This window comes from Electrophorus electricus, chromosome 2 (assembly GCF_013358815.1).
Source record: "Electrophorus electricus isolate fEleEle1 chromosome 2, fEleEle1.pri, whole genome shotgun sequence".
Taxonomy (NCBI): Eukaryota; Metazoa; Chordata; class Actinopteri; order Gymnotiformes; family Gymnotidae; genus Electrophorus; species Electrophorus electricus.
The window spans coordinates 26,807,278-26,820,708 of record NC_049536.1 but is presented as its reverse complement, the minus strand read 5'-3'; positions in this window follow the sequence as shown (position 1 = coordinate 26,820,708).

Here is a 13,431-nt window from a genome sequence, read left to right as displayed (position 1 = left end):
GCTTTTCAATTTAGCTTTAACTTTTCACAGTAAATTATCCACAAAATTTACTTATATCAGTCAGTTGTAATTAAAAACCATTTTTGCCTTGTTGGGCCTTGTAGAGCGTTTCCATTGTTTTCTGAGTGGAGATATCACCAGTGTTTGGCACCCTCTGCTGCTTCTATTAGGAGCTTGGGTAATGAAGTTCACTCTAATAGGAGCTTGGGTAATGAAGTTCACTCTAATAGGATCTTGGATAATGAAGTTCACTCTAATAGGAGATTGGGTAATGAAGTTCACTCTAATAACACTTAATCAACTTAATGAATAATAATACATCATAATCCTTATTCACAATTGAATGAGCATTCTAAGTATTATCAAATGCAAAAAAAAATAGTTAAAAATCTGCTTTTTAGACATACACGGCTCTCAAGTTATCATACAGTGAAAATAGTGAAATGTGTTTGTATGTGAAGTGATGGAGAAGATATATCAAGGGAGCCATATAGCCATATAAAGTAAGGGAATTATAAATATTGTTATACCGTAAATTCTGTGTTCTGTTTATATTAAAAATCTATTTAGATTAAAATGTTTTTTGATTTAGTGAAATAGTCTCAGAAATAAAGTGGCTACACATTTGTCTGAGCCAGACAAGTTTCTGTCCATGGGGTTCACCTGGTAGTGTAGGAAGTATGAGGTGCTCACAACAGGAAGGACATGGGTTTGTTTTCCAGGAAGTACACCAGCACAACCACTGTCATGCTGATTAAATGTATATAAGCCATTCTGGAAAATTGCTACATGCTAAAAATGTAAATGTTGGACATGTTTCCATGGCCCATATTCTCCTGTGGATATGATTTCCCCACTAAGCCAAATGACACTGTGTCTTAGGCTGCAAGGGTAGCAGGGTTTTATTCAGCCCTGACAAAGGAAATCAATACACAGCAGGACATAAGGCTTGCTGGTGCATTCAAAATCTCTTGCATACAAAACCTTTGTAAATTGTATTCTGCCACTATATCAATCATTAATGGATTATTCATCATTGCATCTATCACCAGTTGGATATCTTTTTAAATTAGTGTTTGACCTTATTTGTCAATTGTTTTTACATTTTATGCTAATGTGGTTTGTACATTTAAATGTTCAGTAGCAGGAAACCAGATGTAAAAGAGAAGGAACTAATGGATCTAGCAGACTATGCTCAGATAGGTAGAAGACCAGCTTTCATAAGTGTCATCAGCTAAGAGGATGACTGGGCACACAAGTATCAGACATTTCAGTGATGTCAAACACAGTCACTTCTAAGCCACATCCCCTCATGAACAAATGGTTTATCATTAAATAATGAGCCAGTGTATCAGTACCAAGCAGGCAGTGTGGTGTCCTGGTGAAAGCAATTACACGCTTCCTTCAGACTGCTGACTGGCTTGAAGAAAGGTATTTTTTACCCTTGAAAATATTGTTTGTACATTAATAACTTGATGTGATATAACCCAATGTGTCACATCAGCACTAGGGTGACTGGTTCCTGTGCTTTCACCAACGTGTGTCTTCTCCAGCCTAAGTCTCCATATTCTGTAAGGGCATCTCTCTGGGAATGATATTCATACCCATCTTCTCAGTATGCTGTGATGGAGCGGGACGGGGGGGCGGGATCATTGCTCTTTACGGTGACTCCATGCTCCGTGGCACCATGCCAGAACTTTCTGCATTCTCAGCTTGATGAGTATGCTGGTGGCAGGGTATATGTCAGGCTTGAAGGTATAAACATCATACTTTGCCATATTTCTCTAGCCCTAAACTCTAATTAGTGTTTTGTTGCATTAAAATAACATTTGTGAGAACCTTTAGATGTGTAACAGATTTTGGCTCAGATCATGGACCAAAATAGTTAACTAATGTCTTTGTCCCCATCTGGCCAAGAACAAAATGTACTTAAGTAAATAAATAAATAAATAAAACAGGCCACAAAAATGCATCACCATCTATTTTACCTCATAGCCAGTCTTTAAGGAGATGACATTATTTGCAGGTTGGTTATTGTCCTCCCACCAATTAGTGTCTGATTACATGTGCACCCTGATGGTATTTTTACTGGTGCACACCATCACATTCCCTAGACATGGGGTAGCAAAAGTAACCATTTTTTAAATCTTTTTTTCCTTCCCTAAATCTTTCAGGCAACCTTTCCCCTCCCATATCTTTTATTATTTTAATTCTAGACAAAACACCACTTCACTTTTTGGATCATATGTTCCAGATGTCTGTTATAGATTTTGTTTCATAAAATATGAATTTTCTGATGACTTGCCACTGATTCTAGTGAGATACTGATATTCTTCTGGCTACAGTGGTTCACTCTCCACATGCCAGCTGAGGCTTGGTATAATCGGCCAGGGATCTGGCACGGTAAGGTTTAGCACCCACAAAGCTTGAGGCCAGCCTGCTCCATCTCAAGTGCCAGCCTGTCCCCTGTGCTGCCAGAATGCCTGATGGAGTCTCCGTTCTTTCCGGGCATTTGAACACAGAGGAAGCCTATGTGTTTACTTATTTATTTGAGGCATTTAATCCTTCTATATGGAGAAGCATATGTTATGTGCATTTGATAAAAGGTAAATGGTCTTTTGAAGGTTTATCTCCATGATGACTGCAATATGGTGTGTTTGAAGATTCACATGTGTCACATAATGCTACACTATGAAAAAAAACCTTCAGCAAATGCATGATAAAATTGAATGCAATGCATGAAATGCTCTTATAAAAGATACAAAGACCAAAAACGCTATGTCCCATATCCCAGGGGTAACAGTGAATTGTTACTATAATTTGCCATTGCCAATCACATGTGTTGAGAAGAGGGGGCAAGAACACTTCATGTTTTATTCAAGGGCAAATATCTGATTCAAAAATCTTGCAGCTCAGAGTCATTAATCTACCACCAGAGTATAAAGGCATTAGAGCCAGCATGAACTTCTGCCTCTGTTTGTTTCGCTTGATGCCCAAGCTATAACCTTTCTGTGCCAGAGGGGGAGAGAGAGCGAGGCACAGCGATGCATTCCTCAGATCAGGCTGCTGAACGTGGCAGGAAGGAGTGATCGCCGGAGAGACAGGGTCAGTGCACAGGGCGGAAATATTTGGATAAAATTTAAATTGCATTCTTTGCAGTGCCTACACTGCACATGATCATGTGAGACATATGCTGTCTGTTTTTGGACAAACGCGTGATCTGTTGTCACTAATTTAGCATAAATGATGTGGTAGGCAATGCTGTTTGTGGTGCCCTTCTGTTGCAACAAATTTCCTCTTAGTATAAGAAACAGGCTGCTGTCAGAAATACTTCCAGACTGGTGTTAGATTAGCAAAGCATAAAGACATCACTTTCTTTACAGTATAGATAGAGATAGCAAAGTACTGTATATAGGACAGTTGTTCTTGTAATGTTTAACTTGATTAGTTGGTTAAGGGTTTTTTGGTAAAGGGTTAATTGGTTAGGAGTTTTGGAGAGTGCTAAATAAGGGTACTAGTGTGATATTTTTTAAGAGCATTAAAATGAGTTCAAGCCATTGCTTTACCTTTTGCCTGCCACATGCTACACTGGTATCAGAAGTGAGACAGAAGACCTTCACATCAACTCAGTGAGCAGGTGAAGCAAAAAGGGAGAAGAGCTGCAGAACTGCAGATGCCACTGGCATAGAGACAGCACAGCGTTGCAGTCGGGCATAGAACGCAAAGCACAAGGGGGACGGAGGCGACACCAGAGACTCTGTACATTCGGTGGTGAAACCATGCGTCTGTGGGTGGGGGCAGTGTTTTGCAGCTGATCATGAGGGCATATCTACCCCAATCACGAGTTCAGGCTTGCTGAAGTTCACAGAGGAATGCCAGATAGTCTCAGCCAAGCCCTATGCAGTGCTGCAGAAGCTATTTTAAACAGTAGCCTTACAAATTGCAACCTATTCAAGGCTGAAAGCAGTTAGGACACAGCCAATATGTTCTCTTAATATAGTAAATAACTACACTACAAGATACTGAGGAAAGGCAGCTAACTACAAAGTAGAAACACAATAAATCATTATTTTTGCCAAGCTCCAGTAGATCAGTGATTACATTAGTAAATTAAAATGGGATGTTATCCTCTTTTTATGACAGGAACATTTTTGTTTTGATCACTTAATATTACATAGCAGCAATTCCATTAACATATTAAACTGAACTTAGCCAATGTTATTTGCAATTTTACCATCAACGTACTACCTCACTACACAACACAGACCCTACAGAATCACCACCACAGGAATGTGCAGTGCAGGTTTGGACTTAGCAGTGCTGTGCGCACGGTTTCACTGAATGGAGGGGTCTGCTGCTGATTCAGATGGAAGGGCCACATAGGCACACCTCTGCCATCTGGACGGTCTGGTTGTGCATCAGTGCCATCGGTTCCTGTCCAGGTGATATGGCAGTGGTGTATTGGGTCTTAGTGGGTCCCAATACACCACTGCCATAGTGTTAAAATGACCTCTGCCTTTTGCTTTGCCCACTACACTATGTCACTTGCTTTTCAAGACAAAACTGAAAGTAATTGGGTGAATCTGATTAGCTAGTTCAGCCTGTTCCTATCCTGTAGCTTTGTCTAATCAGTCGCATGCTGTCCAAAAGGGCTTGAATAGCTTGAGTAGCAGGAGGGTGATGGTGTCTTTCATCGATAACCACCTGTACTGCTGAAAACGACTCATCACTAATGTGACATTTATCCTCTGTTCCAAGCAAGCACGTTAGAGAACACAGGTTTGGTTTTTAGTACTGTTCAGTAATCATGGGGAATAGATGTGGTCTTGTTGAAAAGCACTGATTTGGACCAGTTTATCTGGAGCGAAGGCCAATATTCCCTGTCCGGGCATAGCAGTCTGGGGAGGGTAAGGGACAGCTGGCCTGATTACAAAGGAAGGTAGAGTCTTTTTGTTCCAGCTTGGGGATGACAAATCCTCCACGAGTCCACACTTAATGCAGCCCTTTAAAAGCATCCATATATGCTCTAAGTGGTTCATATTTAGCATGCTGACTCGCTCTAATCACACACTAAAGCATGAAGCTGCTGGACCTTCGCTCTCTGTCTTTAAGGCAGCTGTTAAGATAACAGTTCAAAAAACTTCAGGGCAACACCATTGAGAAAAGGTCGAATCAATAGAGCAAGCGCTCTGCTGCCAGACTGGAAGCAGAGGGAAGGCAAGAAAGTTACACTCACATCATTCTCTTCACACTGAAAAGAGGCCCAAAGCTAATAAGTATTTGATCATGAACTGGACTGTAGAACTTATTTTTTCAGTCATAAACCCTTTGCTATTTATATCCACCACATTTTCAAAACACCATTAAAGCAATACCATCTCTGGTGCAAATGAATGAACAACTCTATACTCATATGAAGAAACTCTTTAAAAATCAAATTATTTAGTGTTTAGGGCAGTCAAGATTAGTGTCGGGGCAGAAGGATTTACTGTCTGATGCAGTAAGGTGTTAACTGATGCGCCCAAGGGAACATCAGCAGATCGGTGGTACAGATATCTAAGATAATCGTACTAACAACTCTATTTTTTTTTCAACTCATCAGACTGCATATGTTAAGGAACTATTATAACTCTAGTATGAAATGCTCATGCTAGGTTTCTACCACATAATTCTGTATTGTGTATTATGTATTGCATCTGATTCTCCTAGGATTTCGTACAGACCTCTTGCCTATAGATTGCATATGGGTTGCATTGTTCAGTTATGCATCTGAGAATTAGGAACATTCATGAAATGATTGAGTTTCTAAATAATTAAGAAAGTGGGTGCTTTTGAAGTTATTTCTGAAAGTAGGTCTCTGTAGAATTGTGCTAGGAGGGAAAACACAATTCCCTCTGTTCCAGAAACGCATACTGTCTCTTTTCCTTGGAACAGCTCTTTATAATGAGATTAATACAATCCAGTTAGATCATATCAAACATTCTGGTGCTGTCTGTAAAGTTAGACTTGCATGGATGTCTTCACTATAAACTTAAGAATTCACAGATGTTACAAATAAAAGATATAAGATGCTGCTGTATTTAGTTTAAAAATGTACTATATTGTATACCACCCAAACATTATTAAATTTAAGGCAAAGCAGTTTGTAAAGAATATAGAAGGAGCAGTCTCTCTCAAAGGCAAAGAGGATGTAGAATCTAGAATCTGTAGATTGAAGCAGATATAATGAATTGTTTGATACATGCATATATTAAAACATACATGTAAACGTACATGTATCTACATGTAGAAAGTACAGCATGATTCACTCCAAATGATTATTAGAAATAAATTTAAGGGACTTTTCATCCTCAGAATTAGTACAGAATGAAAGGAATTAAGCAAGTGAGGAGTGAAAGCGTGTGAGAAAGCTGTGAGACAAGAAACCTGTGAGTAGACTAACCTGGAAAGAGCAGTTCTCAGAAGTACAAAGTGAAGAAGATTCATTCAAATTCTGCTAATGCATGGTCAGATTTAGTTCTGTAAAAATAGGTAGAAGTGTTCCCTGCACTGAGTCTGTAAAGCAGAGGGCAGATCTCATTACAGAGGCTGTCAGTTTCCTCAGATGTGGTGAGTAATGGAGGACCTCCAGCAGGACAGTGCAGGATGTCTACACAGGGACTAATAAACCGAATTAAGGAGTGATTTGCTGGAGGAAGTTGCGCACTAGCCCTCCATTAATTGAGTTACAGGACGTTGCATGGCTGATCACGCCACATGGCATACCTTTACAGCTTCAGAATCAGATGCTGTCAGAGCATCTGTCTTGTGGCATATGTAGCAACACCTGTTGGGTAGTGTGCCATCCAGAAGCCTTATCAACAAACCCCAAGGCTTCCTCAAGGGTCAGATGTACAAAAAGAGAGAAAACTAATTGCTGACAAGTGCAGTGTATTGGGAAATGATTATTACATGATTATTTCAACATTCCTCTGGTAAACGGATTTAATGCATATGTTGGATTGATTATCGTACAATTTTGTCTCACTATGGATCAATAAACAGGTTTATTGCTGTACATCCTATAGCTTTTGTAAATGTGAAGTGACTTTAAATACGTAGGATTAGTTCTCTAGTTATTAGCTGAGCCTGATGTAAAGGAAAGTTTCAATCGAGAATCCCGTAGTAATTCATTCTGGGATTTGTCAGTACAACTATCAATGAAACTGAAGCTCTGAAACTGATTTAATATATTATGCAATATAATTCCACCCATGTTTTTGCTCAGATATAAAGAATTTAAATTATGATTATGAGTTATGATTATTATTATAAGCAAGATTTGATTATAAGCATAAGTATTCTTGTATTAATACATCATCAGATTCAGACAAGAAAATTCCTATGAAAGTACATTCCTAATGTTATTTGAATGATGGATCATTCTGAAACAGATCTGTTGCTAAAAAGACTATAGTTGATTTATTCTACTATATTAAATAGTATAACATCATGAAAAACACATTATTGTACTTTAAAAAGATCAGTTGGTGCTTTTCAGCTTTTCGTCTTGGAAAAGTGGCTCTCAAGTGTGGAATACATTTAATTGGGAAGCAATATGGCTGGATCAAGAGCTATTGTAAGCAAGTCTAAGCAGTCTCTGAGTGTAGCCTTGGTTCTGCCGCACCGCACTGACTCCAGGGAAACAGGCATCAGCACAGCTCTAGCACCGCACTGTAATTCCAGTCTGATATCACAACCAAGAAAACACCTAGTTACTAAACCAGTGTTTTCATGCATTAAAAGGTGAGAAAGTGTGGATCAGTAGTTGGTTTTCTCAGATAAACCGGCTTTGTCAGGTTTAAGGCAACAATGGGCTTAGCTGAAATTGTATTGAAGAATTATTCAGCTCCCACAAGGAGCTCTGAGATGAGTCTGTGGGACTTAGAAATAGGTTTTGGTCCTAGATCATTCATTGAGCTGGATATACCCAGTCAATGACGTTTTTTCAAGATCGTTTTGATGTTCACAATTGATACCACAATGTCTGGACTTCATGTTCCTGAGCACATCATGGATTGCTCAACCAATGTGGAATTTTTGGGCTTTCCTCCAAGAGAACAACTGAGCATGGAGCCATACACAACAAGGACTACATGATGCATTGGTAGAATTGTGGGTTTGTTGTTAAACCTCAGAAAGGAGTTTTTGTTCTGTTGTGCTGGCACCGTAGTTTCATGACCTTTCTGGCTCTTCCTTTGAGGCTTTCAGCCCAGGCAGACAGAAGGAAATGTCAGATTTCAAAAGTAAATCAGGCCTGATGTGTTCAGACAACAACCAAATTCACAACTCTAAAGTTAGAATGTTTTGTTCGCAACATGCCATGTGGTGCGTGCTAATGTGATGAAGTCTTTTGCTGTCATGAAAGAGGTTTGCTGTCAGAGGGTATGTGTAGTGTGTGTATGTATGTGTGTGTATGCATGTGTGTGTGTGTGTGTGTGTGTGTGTGTGTGTGTGTGTGTGTGTGTGTGTGTGTGTGTGTGTGTGTGTGTGTGTGTGTGTGTGTGTGTGTGTGTCTGAAATACAGAGCATATTCTGTATTCTCAAATAATTTATGCAGAAAAGAATTCTATGTGTTATTTATTAATCATGTGAGAATTGAGGATCTGGTGTGATGGTGTGGCGATTATAATTCTCAAATACGCATTTGTTCTAAAGTTCAGCCATCTGCAATTATTAGAATTGATTATATGCCACTATTATACCATAAAAAAAACCTTTCAATTCATTTTAAAGTTGCTTTTATAGCATATTAATGTACAGAATAGCCTTTCACACAATCTGATATTTTTGACAATTTCATTATTGTTACAAACTCCCACCAGACTTTCCTGGGAGTTTCATGTTAGATGTTGAACTTTGTTGTGAACATTCTTCCTCATTCAGAAGCTTCGCACCTGCTGGATGACATCATGATAAGCTGCGCCAACTGGAAAGTGTTGTGAATTGCAGTCATTGTCTGTGTAATCTGTATAAAAAAACTCTTAGCTATGTGACACTGACTCACTGTGCCAGTACTCTCCAAATGATTAAATATCATCTCACTAAGGTGAAAAAGAACATTTATAGGTTATCCCTCTGGCTGTCAACAGAGGTTAAAAATGACATCAGAATTAGCCGGACACATGGACTGTCTAATGCAGTTAGACTGGCAATTCACCCAGCACCATAAATGATGATTTTCTCCTCTCTGTACTGCTTGCATTCATTGGAGAGCGTAGTCAGTCAAAATGTGCATTAGTCCTTCCATGCACTCTTCCAAACCCCACCCCTGCTCAGTCCTGAAACAGTGCAGCTAGAAATGACACGAAGATGGAAACCAATCAATTTCCATCACTATTAAAAGGAAATTTTGTTCCTTTTTTCTACTGAAATTCTTTGCCAATACCTTGGAATTGGGGTGGGCAGAGTGTTACTGTGGGTTTAACTGTAGTACATCTTCAGAAATGAAGCCTGCCATAAATATTCACTCTATTAATTATGTACTGTGAGTCTGTCTGTCACAGGTATGAAAAGAAGGGATAGAAAAATGCAGTTTTCATCGTTCACTGATTCATTATTTGGGAATCTATTTTACACCTGATATGGAAGGGGAAGGCACACTGACACTATAAGGTAGAAAACAGACTGCAATATTAGACTAATTGAAAGCCCTGATAAATATAGAGTGCTATTTGGTTCTAAAAACATGTTTGTGAGAGATACCCACACAACCCCCCCCCCACACACACACACACGCATGGCGTTGGTCAGAGCGACATGGGAATCTGCAGCTAACTCTGGAGTGGACGGGTCTCAAGGAGGTGTGAAGTGAACCGAAGGAGCTGTGTGTGTAGATGGATTACTCAGTCTGCATGTTCTGACAGAGTCAGACAAAGAATGAAGCAACATGCTAGAGGAACACTTTATCATTTTCCTTTTTAAATTCGATGGGATATGAATGTGTCTGTCATTTGTGTGGGGGTGGGTGGGTGGATAACTGTGATTGGCTGAGTCATGGGTTTACTTTAAAATGGAGTTACATGTTATATAATTCTGCATGAAATCTGCCTAACAATATGCTGCTTTATGTTTTAAGATGCTGTCATTTGGAGGGGGGCTAATGACGGATGAAATCCAATTCATTAAAATTAAATGTTAATGTTTCTATTAAATGTTAATACTATTACAATTTACTGATAAAACCTGATTTGAATGCTTTTTACAACAGAAATTGCTACAAAGGAGATCTGCAGAATTCTAATGAGCAAGCCAAGAGGAAAAGCTCTTTGAGATAGCATGAAGAAGAATCACTAACAGCAGCCACACTTAAAATAGGAACCCACACTATAAGCCACATCAGAGAGGGGGAGGGGAACCCACACTATAGGTCACATCAGAGGGGGGGAGGGGAACCCACACTATAGGTCACATCAGAGAGGGGGAGGGGAACCCACACTATAGGTCACATCAGAGAGGGGGAGGGGAACCCACACTATAGGTCACATCAGAGGGGGGGAGGGGAACCCACACTATAGGTCACATCAGAGAGGGGGAGGGAAACCCACACTATAGGTCACATCAGAGGGGGGGAGGGGAACCCACACTATAGGTCACATCAGAGAGGGGGAGGGGAACCCACACTATAGGTCACATCAGAGAGGGGGAGGGGAACCTACACTATAGGTCACATCAGAGGGGGGGAGGGGAACCCACACTATAGGTCACATCAGAGAGGGGGAGGGGAACCCACACTATAGGTCACATCAGAGGGGAGAAGGGGAACCCACAGTATATGGAAATTAACCTTTTCCTTTTTTAAAGAAAAACCTAATCTAATCATGGAAATTCTTAATGTGTTAGGCATCTCAGTTCTTTACTCTTACTTGGAGTGTATCAGTAAGTTTTAATGGAAACCATCCAATGGTCTCATTCACAGCTGCCTCTCTATCACTCTCACTTTTACAGGCGCTGCTCTTTACAACACAAAACTATTCTGTGTTGACATTTCTTTTGTTTTCTTAGCCATTGGCCTGTGGAGATGAACTCCCCAACATCAGTCCAAAACCCCCATCCCTTCAAGACTTGTCTAGCCCAATGAAACTTTCCGCAATGCTGGAAAATTTTTGCAACTTTTATCTTTAACAGCAAAGAAACATTACAGTTGACTCACTGAAACATTCCCACACTATGGTGGGAAAGTTAAAAAAGGAAAGAGAAAGAGAATATACATAATAAAATACCTTTATTACTTAAATAATTGGAACACGTTCTAGTTCAGTGGTGACTAATGAATATTATAATATGACTTGTTAGAGGATTATCCTTCTCAGAACAAAACAGAAGAAAGAAAAATACATCCATAGTATTCACTAAGGATGTCAGCATTTCTGTCTGTTATTAAAACATATTAAAAGGCACAGTAGTAACACATCACAGTTTAGCAAGTACAGATTTAACTTTGTATTTGATGCTTTCATATGTGAGGGAAAAAGGTCATTTACCAGTGGTGTGTAGTCAGACCTTTCTATCTTTCTAAAGAAGGGATACAAAGTGGATGGACAAAATAATAAAAACATATAAATAAGGTAAAGTAAAAAAACATCAAACTATTCAGATAGGCTACTTTATATATTCTTGTTAATTATAGGATGTATTCTTATCCGAGAGGGGAACTAATCAATAGTGCTCATCACTATGACTGCAGGGGCTCACTGCTGTGTACATGCCTAAGGTCCACTACTGGTGATATTTTGAAAAATTCTGTAATGTAACTCTATTAGGTAAATGACAGGAAATCTGACTAATGAAATGAATTATTTTCACTGAGGGGGCGGGACTATGACAGCTTGGCCCTTCACAGTGTTCTGCAGAAAGGGCTATGGCATTATCAGTAAAATGTCACTGTCTGTGTTCATGGTACCATAGCTAACTTCAAATAGTGATTAGAAGTGAAACAGACATTGTGGTGTATCTAACAGAAATGCTTTTTTCAAGGCTACCCTTCAATGAAGAACTGATAATAAATCACTGAGGTCAGCCAACTTGATCTATAAATCTTATTCAGAAGAGGTATCTGCTTTATGTGCTTCATGTCACTGCTTTAAAAGGATTTCTTATTTATTCAGAGGTACTTAAGCCATCTGAAATTACCTGGATTTCTGTGTGAACAACACCTTCAATGTAATTGTGTCATCCCAGGACCACTCCAGGTCTTCAACCCTCATTCCTCACTCACATACATTCCATATTACTTTCAATGAAATTACTGGGTTATGCACGGTAGTTACAAAATAATAAATAACCAATAGGGAAAAATGAAACCTGGAGTTTAAGAGGTTAAGAAATGGAATGACTATGGCACAACCACAACATTACCTAGACAAGGCTGTCCATCAAATGTCAGTGACTGACTAAAGGGCAATGATCCGAGAAGCTATCGAGAGACCATTGGACGCTCTGCAGGAGCTGGAAAGAGGTGTGGCTGAGATTGGAAATGCTTTATGGAACAGTGACAAAAAGAAAGAGTTCTCTGGAAAAAGACTTTTGAACTTACATTTGGAGACTCGGAAAACTTCTGAACTTTTCTTCTTGTTGCAAAATGCAACGTGTGGCGCAAAAACACAGTTCATCATCCTACGAAAATGACCCCGACAGTGGGTGGTGGCAGCATCATGCTGTGGAAATGTTTTTCATCGGGGCCTAGGAAACTGGTCAGAGTTGAAGGCAAGCAGGATGGAGCCAAATTCAGGAAAATCCTTGAAGAAAACATGTGTAAATGTGAAAAAGTGAATACTTTTAAAATAAATATTTATGCAAAGCATTACGTGCCTTTTAAGACGTGGTACCTTTACTGAGTAAATGATTTGAACAATAAAGATCAAATGGAAAAAGGTTGTGAATCCTAAATATTTGGTAACAAGAGGTCCCTTTCTGTCAGACCATAACTAAATGTTTCTACAGGGCATACTGATCAAGAGTTAGGAGGTATATTTGGTATATTTTTCAACATAAAACTACTTCAGTTTAGGTATAAATTTGACATATCTTGCTTAAACATCCTGCTTCAAATCAGAACATCTCAATGTCTGATCTATTATTCTAAAATATAGAATTTGTTTCTTTTTTGGCCTCTTTGTTGTTGCTTTGCTTCTGTGTTTTGGATTATTGCTTTTAAGTTGTTGATGACAGACATGCATGCTGAAGTCAATTCTGTTATTGAATTCCTTCATACAGCTTGGAATCTGGAAGCTTCTCAAAGACTGCAAGCCCTCCCAGACCTGAAGGAGTAAAGCAGAGTTCTATCGTAATATTCCCTCCAGAATGGTTCACAGCTGGAGCTTCGGTGCAGTTCTGATGTTTCGCAGTTTTATATGCAGCATCTGCAAATATAATGTGTGGAAATTTAGCAAA